Source organism: Ranitomeya variabilis, chromosome 3, assembly GCF_051348905.1.
Source record: "Ranitomeya variabilis isolate aRanVar5 chromosome 3, aRanVar5.hap1, whole genome shotgun sequence".
NCBI classification, from domain to species: Eukaryota; Metazoa; Chordata; class Amphibia; order Anura; family Dendrobatidae; genus Ranitomeya; species Ranitomeya variabilis.
The window spans coordinates 140,319,928-140,340,362 of NC_135234.1; the positions used below are offsets into that span (position 1 = coordinate 140,319,928).

Consider the following 20,435-nt stretch of genomic DNA (forward strand, 5'->3'; position numbering starts at 1 on the left):
TCAGCTCATGGTATGTTTGCATCTGATAGCTATATTCTACTATTTGCACTTTATTATTTTCGCTATATCCACAAACTGTCTAATGAATAGCCACTTTAGGGTATGTGCACATGTTGCAGATTGGCCTCTGCGGATCCACAGTGGATTGGCCTCTGCGGATTCGCAGCCGTTTTCCATGCGGTTTATAGTACCATGTAAACCTATGGAAAACCAAATCCACAGTGCCCATTCTGCGGAAAATACAGCGCAGAAATGCTGCGGTTTATTTTCCACAGCATGTCAATTTTTTGTGCGGAACTAAGTATTTGATCCCTTACTGATTTTGTAAGCTTGCCCACTGACAAAGACATGAGCAGTCTATAATTTTAAGGGTAGGTTAATTTTAACATTCAGAGATAGAATATCGATAATAAAATACAGAAAATCACATTGCATAAATTCTATAAATTTATTTGCATTTTGCAGTGAGAAATAAGTATTTGATCTCCCACCAACCCTTAAGAGTTCTGGCTCCTACAGACCAGTTAGATGCTCTTAGTCAACTCATTACCTGCAATAAAGACAGCTGTCTTACATAGTTACATTTAAAAAAGACTCCTGTCCACAGACTCAATTAATCAGTCAGACTCTAGCCCAGTGTTTCCCAAACTCCAGTCCTCACGACCCCACGGGTCATGTTTTCAGGATTTCCATAGTGTTGCACAGGTGAGACAATTCCTCATGCCTTGATGATACTTCCATTACTTGAGCAATACTAAGGAAATCCTGAAAACATGACCCGTGGGGTCTGTGAGGACTGAAGTTTGGGAAACACTGTTCTAAACTCTACAACATGGGCAAGACCAAAGAGCTTTATAAGGATGTCAGGGACAAGATCATAGACCTGGACAAACCTGGAACGGGCTACAAAACTGTAGGTAAGACACTGGGTGAAAAGGAGACAACTGTTGGTGCAATAGTAAGAAAATGGAAGAAATACAAAATGACTGTTAATCGACATCAATCTGGGGCACCATGCAAAATCTCACCTTGTGGGATATCCTTGGTCATGAGGAAGGTGAGAGATCAGCCTAAAACTGCAGGAGGTGAACTTGTTAATGATCTCAAGGCAGCTGGGACCACAGTCACCAAGAAAACCATTAGTAGCACATTACGCCGTAAATATTTAAAATCCTGCAGTGCCCGCAATGTCCCCCTGCTCAAGGAGGCACATGTGCAGCCCTGTCTGAAGTTTGCCAATGTAGACCTGAATGATTTAGTGAGTGATTGGGAGTAAGGATGGGCGAACCCGAACTGTAAAGTTTGGGACTGTACCAAACACATAGAGGTCGGTCACATGGTCCCAAACACAGGTTTCCATGGGAAACCCGTGTTACAGTTTGGGTCCAGTTCATGCTGTAAAAAAACCCAGAAAATTAATAATAAACATTAGAATTATACTTACCTGTCCAGCGAAGCATCTTCCGCTCCCACTGTCTCCTGGCCGCATCTGCTTCTAGGGTCGCTCATTACCTTCTATCGGTATTCACTGCACTTGGCAGTCTTTGGCTTTTTCCAGCAGTGTTCGTGCAGTGATGTCACATCATGGACACTGCCAGAAAAAGCCAAAGACTGCCGAGTGCAGTGAATACCGCCGGCAGCTAATGAGCGGCCCCGGAAGCAGATGCGGCCGAGAGACAGTGGGACGGGAGGACACGTCGCTGGACAGGAAAGTATAATTATAATGTTTACTATTAATTTTCTGCTTTTTTACAGCCTCCCCATCCCATCCCATATATGTAAAGTCCAAGTTCAGGGTTCGGACACAAGTTCATGTCAAGTCCGGCCCCGAACTCAAACTTTACAAAAAACTTGAACGAACCCGCCAATCCTGAACATCGGGGGGTTCGCCCATCACTAATTGGGAGAAGATGCTGTGATCATATGAGACAAAAATTGAGGTCTTTGGCATTAATTCAACTCGCTGTGTTTGGAGGAAGAGAAATGCTGCCTATAACCCAAAAAACGCCGTCCCCACTGTCTAGCATGGAGGTGGAAACATTACGCTTTGGGGGTGTTTCTCTGCTAAGGGCACAGGACTACTTCACCGCATCAATGGGAGAATGGATGGAGACATGTACCATAAAATCTTGAGTGACAATCTCGTTCCTTCCGACAGGACATTTAAAATGGGTCATGGCTGGGTCTTCCAGCAAGACAATGACCCAAAACATACAGCCAAGGCAACAAAGAAGTGGCTGAAACAGTAGGACATTAAGGTCATGGAGTGGCCTATCCAGTATCCAGACCTTAAACCCATAGAAAACTTATAGAGGGAGTTGAAGCTCTGAGTTGCCAAGCGACAACCTCAAAATCTTAATGGTTTAGAGATGATCTGCAAAAAGGAGTGGACCAAAATTCCTTCTGATGTTAGGCTAAATTCACATATGCATTGGAGCCTACATTACAATCACCATTACACATTCAGTCATTTTTTGCCAGAAAGAAATAACACTGACTCAGGTAAAATTGCAGACACCATGACTGTAAACTAACAGACTCCATTTGACACCATGGGGTTCGTTGGATACTGGTTGAGCCTGACATGTGACAGATCCGTGTCTGGCACATATTCCATTTTTCACTTCCTAATACTGAACAGAAAAATTGAATTCCTAATGCAGATGTGTACATAGCATTAGTTGATAAGGAATGTTCTGTAGTTTCTAATATATAAGAGCATTAAAGTTTTAGAAATGGTCTAAAACTCTGTTTAGAAAATGTCAGACATGTCCTACAGTGCTGAGAGTCCACATCTTGAGAACCCCACAATTATCTAGGAAAAAGATGCAGAAGTGCTCAAAAATCTCAACACATGTAGTATTCTGAACTGTCTTACCATTTAAATACTGAAGACTAATATTAAGCTTGTCATGTTTAAATTCCCATTTTATATTATTTATCAATACAACAATGTAATATAAAAAACTCTACTCATAGATTTAATGATAACGTAAAGTATTAAGGATAAGACATCGCCCTTAGGGTAAAACTTGTATAGTAATAAAGATTTGAATTCTGAAGGAATAATGACATTTGTGAGTCATGGCAATTATTCTGTATGTATACAATTTCAACTTATCTTCCTTTATTAAGATATTAAGTCTTATTATCATGACAGAAGGTTGACAGAATTGAATTAAGAATTTACACTAGGAAAAATAAGATCTTGACAAGACAATATTGAAAGTAATACAATGAAATGTGGGTAAGCAGCAGAAAGTCTGTCAATCACATCCTGTCTTGGGGGACACTGTAACTACAGAATGTGATGGTCGCCACGGTCATGTCAGTTTATGGCACAAAGATGTTGCATCACTATTGCATTACACCAATGAAAATAAATACATAATATAAAGGAATTCAACAGATTATTTTCAAGCCCGAGGACTCAAGGAAAAACACAAAATGAGGCTGACTTGGTGAGAAGTTGATCAACACAAATAATGCCTATAAAGAACCCTATACAAATTAGACTAATGTTGACTAAACCTCTCGATATCCATGGATTCGGCCAATGATCTAATGTGCATGGAGGTGGCATCCGACTGATGGTTGGGAGAGATCTCATTAACACATGCCCGATTTTGGACTACTGACCGTATTGTTCTCCTGAGCGCTCCTATGTATGGGACTGTTGGCTGAGATATCTGTTGGTCAAGTGATTGTCTGAAACATTTTTTGGTTGACAGCCATCTTATGTGTACAGCAAGCCTAAAACCCCATTGATCTGCTGTTTGACAAGGATTTGAAAAGCCATATGTGATTGGCCATGCATAGCTATATTTTTTTCTAAAAAGTGTAATATTGCATGCTGGATGGCAAACAGCTTTACATGCCTGGTTAATGGTTTACCACTCTTGTTGAAGAAGAAGGTGATTCGTCACATGGGAGTTAAAGCTAACATTGCGACAATTACATAACATATGGTCAAAAAAATAACTGCCTTTTATTACTCGTTAAATGAATAGATATCTACCAGAGATTCCGTTATAGCCAGATAGTTAGGGTTCCACCTTTAAGACAACCATATCATTGGAAAATTAGAATCTTGTGACCTTCAATTAGTTTTTTGGGCAGAAAATAGCAGGAGAAGAAAAGGAGAGGGGTTATTATTATGCTTTGCTTATATAGCACAACATATTCCATAGCATTTTGCAGACATTATCATCATTGTCCCCATTGGGGCTCACAATCTAGATTCGATATCAGTATGTCTTTGGAATGTGGGAGGAAACGTGAGAACACAGGGAGAATATACAAACTTCTCACAGATGTTGTCCACAGTGAGATTTGAGTCAAGGACTCCAGCAACAGTGCTAACCACTGAGCCACCAAGCTGCTTGGAAATTCAGATGAAAAATGTTTTTTTTAACCCGAAACACCAATAATATTGACATCCAAAGCAGTAGTAAAATGTTTGCAACCACTATTTACCTCATAGCTCATGTTCTGTTCTAGTATTCGCTCATATCTATTATTATGTTACTTAGTTTTATAGCATCAATTCGACAGAGCTTTTACAGAAATAATCATCACTGACCCCATTGGAGCTCACAATCTAAATTCTCTATCTTTATGTCTTTGTAGTGTCGGAGGAAATTCAGGCAAACACGGGGAGAACACACAAACTCTGTGCAGATTTTGTCTTTGGTAGGATTTGAACCCAATACCCCAACATTGCTAATCACTAGTGCTAACCATTGAGCAACCATGATGTCTTATCATCCTCATATTTTAATATACCCAAATCTAAATGTCTAACATAAGGATATAGATTGGGGTGGCGTGGTAGCTGTTGTATCTAGGCCCTAGTACATGAGAGGGACAAAAATGATTCTGTCAAATAGAAGACAACAGTATTAAAATGGCACATGGGAGGAAAGGAGCCCTGAATTGGATTCCAAATTGAAATTACACCTTTACTCTACAGTTTTGCCTACTGCTCTCACATATACAAATTAGCTACCCTCAGAAGGTGGAACCTGACTCTCTAGTGCCACATATTAAATTTAGCTAACTTATAAATCAAAGTCCTACCTATGAAAGAGCTTGCCACATGAGGAAATTTAGACCAACCAGACTCTTGGCAGAAAGGAAATAATACCAACAAACAGACAGTTGTTTGGGGGTTCTTGCCCTTCATCAGTGCAGACCAGGATATTGGTTGGCTTAGTGAATAGATTTTGATGAAGGTCTAGGGGGTACCTTTTCTCATTAAAAAAAACACCAGCTTGCTTAGGAAGACTTAAAGGCTGAATAATGCTTCCTCAGATCCCGAGTCATGAAGCAAGTCTTGTTAAAGGACCAGTCTAAAAAGGAAGTTAACACCATAGATATCACTAGAGTGACAAGGTTCTTCCTCTTAATGCACATGCATCTCTTCCCAGGTAGTACTGCTTGTCATATAACCCTCTCTTTGCCAACCATAGAAGTAACAATGTCCAATAACCTGAGTTGTCAGGTCCTTGTCCAAGACATTTATCTATGTCCACAAGTTTTTTTGTTGGACTCTATTCAGTAAAGGACTACATATTAATGAATTTCATAGACAAACATACTTCTGGCACAGAGATATATGAGTGCAATAACTGTAAGCGTAATAGCGGTTGCATCGACAGAACATTTCAAGTGATGTACTGTATTCTTGTAAAGTGACAGTTGTGTATCCATTCATGTCAGAGGATTGGAATGCTGAATGATGATAACCGGATCCCGCTGTCAAATTAGAGCCGACACTTTTATTCTACATAACTACACAGATGAAATGGAGCCATTCACTGTGAAATTTACAAACAATTGTCTCCTACCTAGACGTATTTTAGAAATGCGATTCCTATCAACATGTGCTCTTTATTCAAAGAGATATTATCCATAACAACTGTTGCCAGGCAACAATTATAAAAAGTGACTTTTTCAAAATATTTTGTCACCAAATGGTAAAAGGAGAACATTGGCAGAAGACAATATAATCTAGAGCACATTACACAGACTTTACTGTTCTACAAGTTAATCCAAAATTCTACTTTTACTATGCTATCTCTCTCTCTACTAAGGCTATATCCAAAGTTTGTTTTTTTATGATTTTAGTGAATAAATATGTATAAAATTGTTTCCAAATTATGTAATTAAATGAATTTGATCCCTGTTTGTAGCATAAGATGTATATTGTAACTAATATTACTTGAGTAGAGAACGTTGCTAGAGTACAAGGCTAACAATGTGTCTTGCAAATAAGGCAAGCATAAGTGTTAAGAGCCATATTGTACTGATCTGCAAAAGACCATTGTGATTATATTGGTTCCCATACCCTAATTAAAACATTTTATGAAGCATACTTCTTTAAGTAACCACTTGCTCTGTGCTTAAAAAAAAGTATTACCCAAAAGAATGTATTCTGTTACACCTGTCTGACTGCGGGAGAACAATTCATGTGGTTACCCAATTTTGACAACCCCTTAAGGCAAAAGGGCCAATGATCTTCTCAAAGTGATGGAACATGAAATACACTATAAAAATTTATTATTTCTATGATGGGTGGAGGTCAAATTAACACTTCTCTTGCATTAAGCATTAAGCACTACATGCTACCTATCAAAATGGGCCAACTATATACAGATGGACTGCTTGATCATTCAGATAGAGAACCATCATTTATAGGGTTTCCCTAATCTAGCTAATAGGAGGTGGCTAGTCCATGGCCATTATAGATTCTTTTTTCTTTGATTGAACACAGTTCCTACTGAATTACTGTGAACAGAGATCTTATAAGGCTGAGGTGGACAACCTGTAGCCTGGGGGACACATGCATTGTACAGTGTTATTCTGTGCAGTCCTCAACTACCTGGGTATAGAATTGCTTGTCTGTGTCTACTCGTGTGTAATTTCCATGTCAAGGAAAATTGGGATACTTTAGCAATAGGGATGTACAAGTACTAATAGTAGTAATCCGCCCTTTTCTCACCATGGAAACAACAAAAACCCTCACTGTCGCCCTGATCCACTCCCGCCTGGACTACTGCAATGCACTATTAATTGGCCTCCCCCTTACTCGACTTTCCCCTCTCCAGTCCATCCTTAATGCAGCAGCCAGGGTCGTCCATCTGGCTAATCATTACTCGGCTGCGTCCGCTCTTCGCCAGTTGTTACACAGGCTTCCCATTCATTACAGTATACAATTCAAAGTACTTGCATTTACCCACAAAGCTCTCCAGAGTGTGGCACTCCCTTACATCTCCTCCCTCATTTCTGTCTATCGGCCTAACCGACCTCTGCGCTCTGCAAATGACTTTCGACTAACCTCTGCACTAATCCGTACCTCCCACTCCCGACTCCAAGACTTCTTCTGAGCTGCGTCAATCCTCTGGAATGCTCTACCCTAAGATATTAGGACCATCCACAATTTGCATAGTTTTAGGCGCTCGCTCAAAACACATTTGTTCAGAGTGGCCTACCACATTCACTAATCAAAGTCATTTTATGTTTGTGTGTGTGTAACCCATTCACTATCTCCATCTATCCCCCACCCCCTGAGGATGGCTGGACCATCATTGTAAATACATCATTGTTGATACACACCTGTACTTTGTATCTCCCCCACCTCATTGTAGATTGTAAGCTCTCACGAGCAGGGTCGTCTTATTTTGCTTTAATTATTGTTTAAGTTAACATTGTTACTTATGACTGTTGTGTTTGAAACTGTAAAGTGCTGCGGAATATGTTGGTGCTATATAAATAAAGATGATTATTATTATTATTATTATTATTATTATTAAACTGTAAAACTTTGGTTACGGTAACCAGTGTGCCTTACCGTTGTAGTTTTTGTAGTTGTGATATGCTAGGCTGTTACCACACCTATAATTAGGGTTGAGCGAAACGGGTCGGCAATTTTCAGAAGTCGCCGACTTTTGGCAAAGTCGGGTTTCATGAAACCCGACCCCTGTGTGGGGTCGGCCATGAAGTCGGCGATCTTCTGAATCTGGAATTGGAATTCCGATACCGATTCCCGATATGTTTAAGATATCAGGAATTGGTATCGGAATTCAGATTTAAGTGTAAAATAAAGAATTAAAATAAAAAATATCGCTATACTTACCATCTGATGCGCCCTGGTACTAAGCGGGAACCTTCCTTCCTTAGAATCAGCCTTCCAGGACCTTGCGGTGACGTCGCGGTGACGTCGCGGCTTGTGATTGGTCATGCGGCCGCCCATGTGACCGCTCGCGCGACCAATCACAAGCCGCGACGTCACCGTGACGTCACCGAGGGTCCTGGAAGGGCTGATTCTTAGGAAGGAAGGCTGCCGGAAAGAAGCAGGGCGCGTCCGAGGGTGAGAATATACCTAATAGGAATATACTCACCCTCGGCTTCTTTCTGGCAGCCTTCCTTCCTAAGAATCAGCCCTTCCAGGACCTTCGGTGACGTCACGGTGACATCGCAGCTTGTGATTGGTCGCGCGAGCGGTCACATGGGCGGCCGCACGACCAATCACAAGCCGCGACATCACCGCGACATCACCGCAAGGTCCTGGAAGGCTGATTCTAAGGAAGGAAGGTTCCCGCTTAGTACCAGGGCGCATCAGATGGTAAGTATAGCGATATTTTTTATTTTAATTCTTTATTTTACACTTAAATATGGATCCCAGGGCCTGAAGGAGAGTTTCCACTCCTTCAGACCCTGGGAACCATTGGAAACCCAATGCACTGCATTGGGTTTCGAGTTTCGGCCGACCCCGACCCCGACTTTTTTATAGGATCGGCCGATTTCACTCGACCCGACTTTTGAAAAAGTCGCGTTTCGTGAAACCCGACCCGATCCTATAAATGTAAAGGTCGCTCAACCCTACCTATAATCTATAATGTAGACAGCCACTTGCAGGCATTGTCACCTTCTCTCTGGAGTGCCTATTGGTGAAAGATGCGAGAACCCTATTATCCCTTCTAATGTGAGTCTTGAAACCAATAGAACCTGCACCTGTGTGACATTTGTGACATATACTTTTGATATTAAAAATTGACCCACTTTTTGTGCAGCCATTGGAGTGGTTCAGCAAGTCAATGTGGCCTGCAGGACAGAAATGACTGTGCACACCTGTTATAACATATGAAAAACTGATACCATAAAGTATGTTAGAAAAGTCATTTGCTGAAATCAAAATAGTCCAACTACATTCCCTAAATATACAGTAGATTTACTTAATAACTGATAATGTGTAATGTACTGTAAATTGATGCCTATTGTCCAAAATTTTCTAATTTACAGTGTGTATTAGCTAAAAGGAAAAGAATACAGGAGAAGTTAGTTATGACTTGATAAAGTACCGTATTTTCTGGTGTATAAGACGACTGGGCGTATAAGACGACCCCCAACTTTTCCATATAAAATATGGAATTTGGGATATGCCCGCTGTATAAGACGGGGGTCATCTTATACGCCCAGTCATCTTATACGGCATGTGGTTCCCAGGGTGTGAAGGAGAGGAGACTCTCCTTCAGGCCCTGGGATCCATATTCATGTAAAAAATAAAGAATAAAAATAAAAAATATGGATATACTCACCCCTCCGAGAAGCCTGGCTGTCACCGCTGCAAGCGTCTGCCTCCATTCCTAAGAATTGCAGAGCGTGAAGGACCTTCGATGACGTCGCGGTCTTGTTATTGGTCCGTGACCGCTCATGTGACCGGTAACCTGACCGCGACGTCATCGAAGGTCCTTCACGCTCTGCAATTCTTAGGAACGGAGGCAGACGCTTGCAGCGGTGACAGCCAGGCTTCTCGGAGGGGTGAGCATATCCATATTTTTTATTTTTATTCTTTATTTTGTACATGAGTATGGATCCCAGGGCCTGAAGGAGAGTTTCCTCTCCTTCAGACCCTGGGAACATCCAGGATCGCTCCCTGCACACACCGTACCCAGTGTATAAGACAACCCCCGACTTTTGGGACAATTTTTAGGGGTTAAAAAGTCGTCTTATACACCGGAAAATACAGTATTTTTTCACGTTTTACATAGAATATTGTTTCTGTCACTCTTTCACTTTCCCATGAAAGCTCAGATAATCTACAATATTTGACCAGCGATTGATTCCTAATATTTTACACTAATATTCTTATTTAAATAAAAAAAATATGGATGAAGGAGTTTAGGAGACAGAAACGTAACACTTATATTTACTTTACACTTATACTTACTTTATAACTTCATACAATAATTATTTTGGAATATTGCCATTTTAGCATTTTTCTCATCTGATTATTTCTTTTTCTGCTTATAGAAGCCAAGAAGGGAATTGAGCTCAGAGCCAAAGAGTCTGTACCAATTTGTCTGACATTTAAATACTGAAACTTTAAGTGGAAGCATTAAAATTGTAATTTTTCAGATTTCTATACATATGATATACAGTTAATTGTAACACCTTACATCTACTTTGAATTGCAATATATTAAGGTTCATTCAAACCAAAATATTAAAAGCCCCATAAATTAGGCATTTCACTACAACCTTACCAGTGGTTAAATGGCTTCAGCAAAGAGCCATCTTCCAACATCATTGTATAGCATAAATATTCTTACGCCATAGGTCAACTCCACTCCTTGGTGCGGGTTCTGGCTCCGCACCTTTTCCGGCATATGACAGATTGTTGTGTCAGCTGACATGTGCCCATAACAGTCACTGATGGAATCGCAATCCAACTGCGGCTGTTACGTTAAATGCCCCTGTCATTTTCTGACAACGGCATTTAAGATGCACAAACAGGATGCGCATCATTAGCTCTACCCCTCTTTCACATGACCACGGTATGCCGATGGGTTGGCATGACTACCCGAAGTCTGCAGGAGACACCTGTGGTTGTTATTACCAAACTGCTATGAGCGTCGCTCCGTGTCCGGCGCTCATAGCAGATGAGCATATTTACTACACATGGTGGGGCTGTAGCCCTGCCATGTGTAGCACAAGTAATCAGAAGATCACAGCTTCAAGTCTCCTAAGTAGACTATTAAAGCAGGTAAAAAGAAAAAAAAAATAAAACAATTAAAAAAATAAACATATTTGGTATCCCCCGATCTATCAACATAAGAAACAAATGTAATCCAATCGGTAAACAGTGTAACAAGAGAAAAAAATCAAAACTTTTTTTGTTGCCGTAATTTTGCAATTAAATGCAATAATGGGTGATCAAAACATCATATCTACCCCTTAATGGTATCAATAAAAACATCAGCTATGTGCACAAAAAATAAGCCTTCACCCGGCCCAAGGTCCCGAAAAATGGTGATGCTACGAGTTTTGGAAAATTGCATCATTTTTTTTTTTTTTACGAGTTAGAAATAGAAATGAACCTATAGATGTTTGGTTTCTACAAACTTATAATGGTCTGGAGAATCCTATTGGCCAGTCAGTTTTATAATTTAGTGGACATGGTGAAAAACAAAATAAAATTGTGCGATTGCACTTTTTTGCAATTTCACTGTACTTCGAATTTTTTTCCCATTTTCCAGGACACTATATGGTACAATCAATGGTGTTGTTCAAAAGCAAAAATCGTCCCACAAAAAAAACAAGCCATATTGACAGAAAAATAAAAAGTTATGGCTCTGGGAAGAAAGGGAGCAATAAACGAAAATGCAAAAACGGATAAACCCAAGGTGGTAAAGGAGTTAATTCTGCTGACTTCAGAGCTGTAATCTCAGAAAATAACTGTACAGCACTAGCTGTAGGTGTTGAATTTTTATAAACTGGCACTTTTTTAACTTTTTTAATTATATTATAAGAGCTCTGTCTATTAGGACTATGTGAACAAATGCAGCCTAGTTAGGTTTCACTCCTTCCCACAAAAGATATTTGTTGTGGATATCAAGCTGGTTTCATACTGATGTCCAGAGTGGTATATACTTCTGCAGATTTCATTGTGAAAATTGGCAAAAGGTGAAACTCGTACCTAGATTCACAGCATAAATTGACATGCTTTAGATCTCAAAACCAAAACGCCTGTCAGTTTGTGCTGCAGATATATTTTAACACTGATATAGTCCAAAGTTTAGGTGAAGGTCACATGTAGTAAATTATGAGGACCTTACTGTGACTTACTTACTTACTTACTTAGTGTGGCAAAGACCATATGTTAATGCAAAAATGAACAATTTTATTGAAAAATGAATAAAAACAAATTAAAATGCTGTACAGAATCCACGCAAGATAAAGAACCAGAAAGAATACGCAGTGCAGCTGGAGGTCCCAGGAGGCTGTCACAATGCAGATGAGCATACACAAGTATAATGCAGATGCAAATTACAAAGGTGCATTGATCATGAATGAATGACACCCGTCATAGTTATATATGAGTTTACAAGTGTAAACCACAGTCATTGAAACATGACAAGAAAATGAAGATACTGAAAATCAACATGAACACTAGTAACAGGTAGTCATTTACAACAGAACATCACACTAATAAAGAATAGAAATAGGTGGAGGGGACTACAGGTGCCTGGCCAGCCGGACACGTGTTTCACACAGTGTTCTTCAGCAGGGGTAAGTTATGTGCATTAGGGTTGAGCGAAACGGGTCGGCCATTTTCAGAAGTCACCGACTTTTGGCAAAGTCGGGTTTCATGAAACTAATACCTATACCTATACCTAATAGGAATATACTCACCCTCGGACGCGCCCTGCTTCTTTCCGGCAGCCTTCCTTCCTAAGAATGAGCGTGTGAAGGACCTTAGATGACGTCGCGGCTTGTCCATGTGACCGCTCGCGACCAATCACAAGCTGCGACGTCACCGCAGGTCATTCACGCGCTCATTCTTAGGAAGGAAGCCTGCCGGTTAGTACCAGGGCGCGTCCGAGGGTGAGTATATCAATATTTTTTATTTTGATTCTTTATTTTACACATTAATATGGATCCCAGGGCCTGAAGGAGAGTTTCCTCTCCTTCAGACCCTGGGAACCATAGTATCCCATTGCACTGCATTGGGTTTCGTGTTTCGGCCAACCCCGACCCCGACTTTTTTATAGGATCGGCCGATTACACTCGACCCGACTTTTGAGAAAGTCGGGTTTCGTGAAACCCGACCCGATCCTATAAAAATGAAAGTCGCTCAACCCTAATGTGCATGTGTATTACACTTATGAATGCTCATCTACATTGTCCTACCCTCCTGAGGCCTCCAGCTGCCCTGCCTATTCTTCTTTCTCATTCTTTATCTGATATGGATTCCATACTGTATTTTAATATGTTTTTATTCATTTTTCAATAAAGTTGTTCACTTTTGTGTTAACATATGGTCTTTGTTATGGTTTCTCAGTAGAGTCCAGCAGATATATTTTGCAGCATGTACACAACTTTTCTTGAAATCTCATGTACTTTCCTGGCAGTAGGAAATGTGGGAACTTAGGTTTAATGCTTCCAAAGTCAACCAGGAGAATATTGCTCTGGACTACTGTACAGGTTGTAACTGAAGATTAGTAAAGCAGTGGATTCATAAAGTTACTTTTTATACACATGATATCTATCTTGTAAACAGGTAAATGTGGATAGACTGTGTGGAAGTAATGGCTTAGTTAGATATTGAAGTGATTGAGAAAGTCATTGATCCAGTCCTTTGCATAAAGGGATCTCGCTTGTTACACAGTTTTTTTCTCAGGTTCACATTCCTCTAGTTTTGACTGCTGTAGAGGCAAATCAGCATTACATTATGTCTTTGTAAAGTAAAAAAATAACTACATACAGTTGAAGCCAGAAGTTTACATGCACTATATAAAAAGACACCAATGCATGTTTCTCCTCAATATCTGACATGAAATCAGAATAAACCTTTCCCGTATTAGGTCAATTAGGAGTAACAATAATTATTAATATTTGCCAAATGCCAGAATAATGAGACAGAGAGAATGTTTTAAGGCATTTGTATTACTTACTGCAAAGTCAAAGTTTATATACACTAAGATTACTATGCCTTTAAACAATTCTGCACTGCCCACAGGATGATGTCAAGTGTTTGGCAACATCTGAGTTAATCAGATACACATCTGTGGATGCATTTTAATGCACACCTGAAACACACTGCTTCTTTGTGTAGCATCATGTGAAAGTCTCAAGAAATCAGCCAGCATATCAGAGAGAGAATTGGGGACTTGCCCAAGTCTGGCTCAACTTTGGATACAATTTAAAGATACTTGAAGATGCCTCGTTCATCTGTACAAACAATTATATGCAAGTACAAACAAGATGGGAATGTCCAGCCATCATACCGCTCAGGAAGAAGACAGGTTCTGTGTCCCAGAGATGAACATGCTTTGGTCCGACATGTGCATATCAATCCAAGGACAAAAGCAAAAGAACTTGTGAAAATGATGGTGGCAGCTGGTAAGATTGTGTCAATATCCACAGTGAAACGAGTACTGTATCAACATAGGCTGAAAGGCCACTCTGCCAGGAAGAAGACATTACTCCAAAAGAAACATAAAAAATCCAGATTAATGTTTGCAAATGCACACAGGAACAAAGACCTTAACTTTTGGAGACGTCCTGTGGTCTGATGAAAATAAAATTGAACTTTTAGGGCATAATGACCATCATTATGTTTGGAGGAAAAAGGGAGAAGCTTGGACACCATCATAACTGTGAAACACGGGGCTGGCAGAATCATGTTGTTGAAAAGATTATGTGGCAATACTGAAGCAACACTTCAAGACATCAGCCAGGAAGGTAAAGGTTGAGAGGAAATTGGTCTTCCAAATAGACCCAAATCATACTGCCAAAATGGTAACAAAGTGGCTTAAGGATAACAAAGTCATTGTTTTGGAGTGGCCATCACAAAACCCTGATCTCACTCCTATTGGAAATTTATGGGCAAAGCTGAAAAGGCAGGTGTGAGCAAGGTGACCTACAAACCTGAATCAGCAAACACAGTTTTGTCAAGAGGAATGGGCCCAGATTCCAACCAACTATTGTGACAAGTCTGTGGAAGGATATACCAAACATTTGACCCAAGTTATTCAGTTTAAGGGCAATGGCACCAAATACTAATAATTATGGTACTCCTAACTGACCTAAAACAGGAAAATGTCTTCTGCTTTCATGTCAAATATTGATGAAAACATGCATAATTGTCTTTTTATATAGTGTATGTAAACTTCTTATTTCAACTGTAGATGGTCTGTTTAATTTGGCTGGATCTATGATATTTTAGATTAACCTGAGAGAGATTTTGCTTGTTGAAAATCACTGCTCTGGCTAACAGCCAGTGAAATGTGAACATGGTCGTAGATACAGTAGAAGATATCCTATGCTAATTTCAGGAAGACTGGCACTCTTTCATGACTCTTCCATGACTCCTCTTGTGGCACGTTTGGAAAAAGAATGATCAGAAAACTTGTGGCACAGCTAATTCTTTGTAATCTAGGGAGCTAAGCCATCCCTAGAGTTGTCTGGCAACTAGTTACTCCACCCTTTCTCTTAAGAACACAAGCACTCCCAGCCAAGCCAAGCATGCATGTGTATGGGGAAGTGGAGAGTAATAACTAATGATTGGCCAAAAACTATCCAAACTGTATGGCCAGCTGTAAGTGAATTGTATGGTCGACAGCTATCACTCCTGAACCTAACAAATTATTATTATTATACATTTTTATAGCGCCATTTATTCCATGGTGCTTACATGTGAAAAGGGGGCAAATAGAGACAAATACAATAAACATGAGCAAAAAACAAGGCACTAACAGATACAGAAGGAGGGAGTAACATGCCCGTGAGGGCTCACAGTCTGCAGGGGATGGGTGAGGATGCACAAGGAGAGGGTAGAGCTGGTTGCACGGCCGTTCAGTAGGTTTAGAATCACTGCAGGCTTGTCGGAAGAGGGGAGTCTTCAGGTTCTTTTTGAAGGTTTCTATGGTAGGCGAGAGTTTGATGTGTTGAGGTAGAGAGTTCCAGAGTATGAGGGAAGCACAGTCTTGGATGCGGTTGTGGGAAGAAGAGATAAGAGGGGAGTAGAGAAGGAGATCGAAGGTTGTGTGTAGGTGAGTACCGGGAGACCATGTCGCAGATGTATGGAGCAGTCTGGTTGTGGATGGCTTTGTATGTTATACAAAGCCATTTTGAACTGGAGTCTCTGGATGATAGGAAGCCAGTGAAGAGCTTGGCATAGGGGAGAGGCTGGGGAATAGCAGGGACACAGGTAGATTAGTCAGGCACCAGAGTGTAGAATGGATTGGAGTGGTGCCAGAGTGCTAGAGGGGAGGCCAGAGAGTAGGAGGTTGCAGTAGTCAAGGCGGGAGATGATAAGGGCGTGCACTAGTGTTTTTGTGTTTTTGTTGTCGAGGAATGCGCAGATCTAGGAAATATTTTTTAGTTTGAGACAGCAGGAGGAGGCAAGAGCTTGGATATGTGGCTTAAAAGAGAGAGCAGAGTCGAGGATCACCCCAAGGCACTGAGCATGTGGGACTGGGGAACATGAGCAGCCATTGACATTGATGGATAGGTCTGGTGGAGGGGGAGAGTGAGATGGGGAAAGATGATGAATTCTGTTTTGTCCATGTTGTTTTAGAAAGCGAGCAGAAAAGAAGGCCGAGAGCAGACAGACCGTGTGGGATTTTGGTGAGTAAGGAGTTGAGGTCAAGTCCGGACACGTAGATCTGCATGTCATCGGCATAGAGATGATACTGCAAACCGTGGGATTCTATGAGCTGTCCCAGGCTGAAGGTGTAGATGGAGAAGAGTAAGGGTCCCAGAACTGAGCCTTGAGGAACACCGACAGACAAGGGGCGAGGTGAAGAGGTGGTGTGGGAGAGGGAGACAATGAATGTTCGGTCTGTTAGATGTGATGAGATCCAGGATAGGGCCAAGTCTGTGATGCCAAGAGATGATATTCTCTGTAGTAGGAGGGAATGGTCCACAGTGTCAAAAGCAGAAGACAGGTCCAGGAGAAGGAGGACAGAGTAGTGTTGCTTGCTATGGCAGTTAGTAGGTCATTGGTGACTTTAGTTAGGGCAGTTTTAGTTGAGTGATGGGGTCGGGAGCAAGATTGTAACCGGTAAAAGAGGGAGCCGGAGGAGAGGTGGAGAGGTTCCAGTAGCTTTGAGGCATAAGGGAGAAGAGATATTGGGCGATAGCTAAACACAGAGGATGGGTCGAGGGATGGATTTTTGAGGATGGGTGTGATCTTGGCATGTTTGAAGGATGAGGGGAAGACACCAGTTGTGAGTGTGAGGTTGAAGAGGTGTGTTAGAGTTGGGGTGAGTGTTGTGATGCAAAAAGGGGGGGTTTATTTACATACAGTAAATCACAAACATTTCGGTCCATACTGGACCTTCATCAGTGTGCTAAAATTAGTAGTATGCTTGTTGGAGCCCCAAAATAGTTAGTTTAGTTTGCATCCATATAGTGCCTGGAATTATAGGCCCGGACAAAACAATGGAGGCTGTCAAACCACTGAGACAGGATATACGCGGTATCCACCGCAAGTGTAATGTGTCATTACACTGGCGGTGGATACCGCGTATATCCTGTCTCAGTGGTTTGACAGCCTCCACTGTTTTGTCCGGGCCTATAATTCCAGGCACTATATGGATGCAAACTAAACTAACTATTTTGGGGCTCCAACAAGCATACTACTAATTTTAGCACACTGATGAAGGTCCAGTATCGACCGAAACATTTGTGATTTACTGTATGTAAATAACCCACCCCTTTTTGCATCACAACACTTTGGAGTGTGCTAGTCACTTATATCTTACACATCAAGGTTTGGGAACCTATGACTATGCACCTCCCCTCCTAGGCTGTGCTGGACATTTTCTATACCAGAGTTGGGGTGAGGACTGTGGTGAGGTTACAGATGAGGTGGGACAGGAGCGGATCAAGCGTGCAAGTGGTGAGATGTGATCTAGACAGGAGGGTGGAGAGCTGATCTTCTGTCATGGTGGAGAAGCTGGTTTTGGAGGAACAAATACATATTTACTGTACATGTGTTCTCAATTTCTAAAGAGACCACTGACAAAATCAGCACATGGGCAGTTTTTCTCACATGAGAACAAATAGGAAATTCAATATTCCTGATCAGTTTTTTTCCCAACATCATATCTGTTAGGGAGAGAGTCGAGAGATAAAGATAGTCAGATGGTCCCAAAGAAACTTAGATGAAACCAACTTTGCTCTATCTTTAAACCTGATTAATGGAATTCTTACTTTATATAAAGCAAATGCTTGATCAGCATAAAATGGATCATTGGTCTAGTATTTTATTCTAACATGGAAGTACATTCTTATGGGAGAAGAAAATATACAAACTGTACTTCCTGAAAGTTTTACAGCCCTGTAGCCCACAGAGATATCATCAAGAGTTCCGTTATTCCAGTGAAAACACCTCCTGCAGCCTCCTGATTTTATAGGGCACTTTGCAGCGACTGTTAACACCCACATAATCTGCTGTAAAACATGCGTTGCTCTAACAATTATGCTTCTCATGTAAGTGATATATTTTATACATGCAATGATTTCATTATAACAACATGAACTGAAGGCAAGTTATATTCCCCTAACTTCAGGCAAAGAAGAAATTAACTTCATTCACATTGCTGCCAAATGATACCATAATATTGAGCATTTAGCTGAAATTTGTATTTTTCCACATACATTTTTACACCTGAGACTGCCTTCGGAGAGCACACAATACTGTGATGTAGGAGTAGGAATATTGATAGAATGAAGTGTTGGTATTTAAAGGCGCAGGCGTGCTTTGTCTGCCCTGTTGAGGGCAGCATAAAGTACTGCAGTGCGCAGGTGCCAGGCCTCTCTGACCTTTCCCAGTACCTGCGCACTGCAGTTCTTTGCTCTGCCCTCAACAGAGAAGATAAAGTACGCCTGCACAGGAGCCGCAGCAGGAAGCAAAGAAGAGGACATTATCGTGTGAAGATGGGAGGCGCTGGACCCAGACTGCGACGCCCATCAGACAGGACCAAACCGGGACCGCCCCTGGGTGAGTATAATATAACTTGTTTTTCTTATCTTTCAGGTTACATCAGGGGATTATCTGCAGCATTACAGAATGCTGTAGATAAGCCCCTGATGGTGGTGGCCGCAGTTTATATACGAAATATGAGGTGACAGATTCCCTTTAAGGTCTAAAATTACAAAAGCTTTCCTAAAATATTGCATTAGTTTTACAGTGTATAAAACTTGAAACCTAATTCAAGTTCTAGATTACTATGAGACAGTTCATATTTAATGATGAGGGAGCACTTAAATGCTCGGATGCTCTTTCCGAACCGAGCAATTCCTAATACTCGGATGCTCCTTTCGACTAATGAGTATAATGGGAGTTAATCGGAAATCCAAGCAGTCCATACAAGGAGGTCTGGGGCAGTTAAAATGTTGAAATGGATTGAAAAAGTGCTAACTGGAAGTAGAACAGCATGGGGAAGACCTCTGGAAGCATCTCTGAGTTCAAGATCGCTGCTGAAAAATGCAAATTTCTATGTAATTTAAGATGGATCAAAGGGCAGTCAAAAATTAGAAGAAAGAGGGACACCCTTTATTAGGTTTAAACGAGGGCCTCATACACATTCTGTTCAAATTGTCATGTAGTGGTACCCCTAGACTCATAAAGGCTATGCTCTAAGTGCAAAGCTTGCCAAAAGATACAAACAGGATCATCCATACAGCCTTAAAAGTCTCAACTGTACTGCCTCATTCAAATATTGTGAACAAAGTGTAGTTGTAGTACTCCTACACTCAGAAAAGCTCTGCACACAGTGCAAAGTCTGCAAAAAATTACAATTAGGATCATCCATACACCCTTGAAGGCAACAACTGGAGGGCCTCATTTCACTATTAAGAAAGTATAGTTGTTGTACTTCTACACTCATAAAGGCAATGCACACAGTGCAAAGCCAGAAAACAAATGTAAGGAAGGCCATCCATAGGCCCTTGAAGGCAACAACTGGAAGGCCCATTCAAATAGCGAAGATTAAAAACACTTTATGTGCTGTTGTCATCTGGTGGTATGTAAAGTTGGGGCTAATCCAGGCTTTGATCATTTTTATCAGAGTGAGCCTGTTAGCATTTTCTGTTGACAGACAAAAGCGCTTGTCTGTTTAACCCCCTAGCTGCATTAAAAACTTGCTCAGACAAGATGCTGGCGGAATGGCAGCATAAAACCTCCGAGGCAAAAAGAGACAGTTCATGCCAAGTCTCCAGCTTTGAGACCTAATAGTTGAAGGTCGCAGAGGAATTAGGGAGAATGCTGGTTTGGTCAGCCAGGTATTGCTTGATGATCTTTAAAAAGTTTTCCCTCCTTGTTAAGAATACCCAGTCATCAGGGCCTGGAGGCTGGGAAGGTGTCATAAAATTGACCCAGGCCTTTGACAGTGTACCCCTGCTTCTGCTGTACCTGGAGTT

General features: G+C 41.0%; 1 protein-coding gene across 1 annotated transcript in view; it reads right to left on the reverse strand.

Annotated features, from left to right (window-relative positions):
- The window catches only part of MXRA5 (matrix remodeling associated 5), a 95,232-nt gene that overhangs the window by 36,760 nt on the left and 38,037 nt on the right, over positions 1 to 20,435 (reverse strand). The gene's annotated exons all lie outside the window — the stretch shown is intronic.